The sequence below is a fragment of the Galeopterus variegatus genome, unplaced genomic scaffold, assembly GCF_000696425.1.
Source record: "Galeopterus variegatus unplaced genomic scaffold, G_variegatus-3.0.2 Scaffold2524, whole genome shotgun sequence".
Taxonomy (NCBI): domain Eukaryota; kingdom Metazoa; phylum Chordata; class Mammalia; order Dermoptera; family Cynocephalidae; genus Galeopterus; species Galeopterus variegatus.
This window is the reverse complement of record NW_007728635.1, coordinates 258,543-261,888: the sequence shown is the minus strand read 5'-3', so window position 1 is coordinate 261,888 and position 3,346 is coordinate 258,543. Positions and strand designations below refer to the sequence as shown.

The 3,346-nt window shown below is 46.4% G+C and overlaps 1 protein-coding gene across 1 annotated transcript in view; it reads left to right on the top strand.

Moving 5' to 3' along the window:
* SPIRE1 (spire-type actin nucleation factor 1) overlaps window positions 1–3,346 on the top strand; it is a 16,227-nt gene that overhangs the window by 3,936 nt on the left and 8,945 nt on the right. The gene's annotated exons all lie outside the window — the stretch shown is intronic.

Below are 3,346 nucleotides of genomic sequence, written 5' to 3'. Positions count from 1 at the left end.
CGAGTCTGCGGCCCTCAGTGCTCATGGTGGGGTAGGCAGGAAATGGGCAGTGATGTGCCTCCGTGGTGGGGTGAATCCATCATGGCTACCTGGCCTGGCAGGAGGCTGCTCTGCAGTTGGATGAATGAGCCAATGCTCTTCTGATGGCAGGGAGGCCCCAGGGGGAATGCACATATGGGTTCTCAGAGTGCCTCCTGCACTCTGCAAGAATTAACAGCTTAGATGGGCACTTTGCTTCTGATCATTGATTCCAATCTTGTGTAGGATGCATAGATCACACCATGATCTCAGTTGAGAAGTAACTTTGAAAGGACAACAAACTCAAAATGCAGCATCAGATCAGAGGGACCTGTGGGTGTTTGTCTCTTCAAGTGACCTCATTGTACGGCAGGGGCAGTGCCGCTTCCTTTCTCCATGTGCAGGAGGCACTCTGAGAACCCATATGTGCATTCCTCCTGGGGCCTCCCTGCCATCAGAAGAGCATTGGCTCATTCATCCAACTGCAGAGCAGCCTCCTGCCAGGCCAGGTAGCCATGATGGACTCACCCCACCACGGAGGCACATCACTGCCCATTTCCTGCACACCCCACCATGAGCACTGAGGGCCGCAGACTCGGGCTGGGTCACCCCTGGACCCGGGAGACCTGTCTGTTTCCAGCACCTGTCACAAAGCTGCGTTGTGATGGTCAGGGGGTTACTTCTCTGTACAGAGAAATTTGAAGTTTTCTTTTTATTGATATGATTATTTAAAAATATTTTAAATAACTCTGTGTTTTATGACTATTTTTCGAGAGTTTTATACAGCATAATATATTTTACTCTTATTTGAACCTTCACATTTTTAAGTGAAATAAAAAGCCCTGGGACCACATCAAGCCTCTCTGCCCTTGTGTAGCAGAAGCTCCAGAGCAGTGTTTGTGATGGCTCTGGCAGAGCTGGCTCTTTGGGGTCCTTTATGTACTGACCATGTCCTTGACAGATGATCCAGCAGCTAGTTTCTTTGTTATTCCTTGTTACCAACCTGTGTGTAGAAAGGAGACTTCAAATGTAAATGAGATACAGTACATCCCTTTATTTTTCATAAAATACAGGGTAAATTCTCTCTGTCCTTTTTCCCATTTTACATTTGTCCATTGGGCAGCACGTGGTCAGTTGCAGGGGTGGCTTTTTAGCTCCTGTCACTCCTACTGCCACTACTGAAGACCTGCAACATTTTGTCATCAGTCCTCCTCAAACAGAAATAGCTCTAAACCAACTACCCCAAGTTCTTTTTTTTTTTTTGTCCTTTTTGAGACTGGCCGCACCACGCTCAGCCAGTGAGTGCTGTGAGCGCACCGGTCATCCCTATATAGGATCCGAACCCGTGGCGAGAGCGCTGCTGTGCTCCCAACGCCGCACTCTCCTGAGTGCGCCACGGGCTCGGCCCAACTACACCAAGCTCACATACTACTTTAGGCAAAGAAAGGATTCACTTTGAGTTTTTTTTTTTTCTTTCCTTTTTTGTCTTTTTTCGTGTCTGGCAACGGATCGCAACCCTCAGTGTCGCGCCTGTACCGGACCGGGACCGGCAACGGGATTGCAAACCTCGGTGCTGCACCCGCACCTCGCTCAACCAGTGAGTGGATTGGTCTCTATATGGGATCCGAACCCTCGGCGGGAGCGCCGCCACACTCCCAAGCGGCGCACTGTAGCAGTGCGCCACCGGGGCAGCCCTCACTTTGAGTTTTAAAGTTGAATTTGAAAAAAGAGAAGAGTGGGCCGGCCCGGTGGCGCACTCGGTAGAGTGCGGCGCTCCCGCCGAGGGTTCAGATCCCATATAGAGACCGATCCACTCACTGGTTGAGCGCGGTGCGGGTGCGACACCGAGGGTTGCAATCCCGTTGCCGGTCGAGGTACGGGCGTGGCGCCGAGGGTTGCGATCCCGTTACCGGTCACGAAAAAAGACAAAAAGGAAAAAAAAAAAGAGAGAGAAGAGTAATTAAACTTAATAGTTGCTATTCTTTTTTTTTTTTTTGGTAGCTGGCTGGTACAGGGATCCGAACCCTTGACCTTGGGTTAACACCATGCTCTAACCAGCTGAGCTAACGAGCCAGCCTGCTATGTCTACTTAAATTTTCCTCACTTTGGCTTATTTAAAAACTCAAAAACCAGTGGTTGTTTTGGATAATTTTCAAATATCTGCTACTAATGTGTGAAGTTTTTGCTAATCAAGACCACAGTCTTTCTCCTCCCATTTCTCTGTGTGGCTCGGTATCCAGCGTTTTACATTATGCTGTCTCGTCTCTGTGCTGCCTAATTCTGACCCCTTTAACTGGTAAAATATAACAAGCATATTCAACAAAAACTCTTTGATTTTAGTGACATGCATAAAAGAATGTTTTAAAGGCATGTCTGCTCCTATGGCATATTGTAATCTTTATTAAAACTTTAAGATTTAGCTTCCGTTGGCTAATTTTGGGAGTAATGTGGAAACACAAGAAGCAAGGGAAGTGGCGTGGTGCTGGTGTGGTCCAGGTCTAGCCATCCAGATGAGCTCGTGGTTGCTCATCAGGAGTGACTGAGCACAGTGTTGTGACGGGCAAGGGCTCACTCGCAGCTAAANTGGCGTGGTGCTGGTGTGGTCCAGGTCTAGCCATCCAGATGAGCTCGTGGTTGCTCATCAGGAGTGACTGAGCACAGTGTTGTGACGGGCAAGGGCTCACTCGCAGCTAAAACCCTGAGCTCTCTTTATGTTTTGGAGCGCAAGTAGTTCAGCAATATCTGTTAAAGTTTAATTTGGCTTTGGGTATGTTGAATTAATATTTTTGTCAATTGAAAAAAAAGTAATTGAAACTATTCTAGTAAGTATTTGTCATTTTCTTTCATGTTGCATTAAAGTTTTGTTGTCCTTGGGAAGCTCCATAATTAAAACATTAGCATTTGACCAGATGGAAATTATTTTACTAAAGCATAGTTTGCTTGAAATTTTTAAAATGAACAAGAAAACAAACAAAAATCCACGGTTTCTTACTGTGTCCTTTGAAGTATGGGATTTGCATGTGGCTCAAAGCAGTAAGTTGAAAGAGTGCTTGGATTTAGCCCTTGTATGAGTTAAGGCTGCAGAGAGGGAAGCGCAAGCTGCCAGGTTTATCCTGTGTGCTGGTACGGCCCCACAAATGAAAAGGAACTATCCTCCACCTGAAATGTTTAGCAGCTTAGATATTCTAGTTGTAAAGTGAATTGGCAGTGTTTGCTGTCTTCCCAGCATGCACCGTAGCAAATCTGGTTACTTGCTAGATTCATACATTATTTTGTTGCAGTTTAGCAATTTCATCATATAGTTAACCATCAGCAAATGTACCACAGT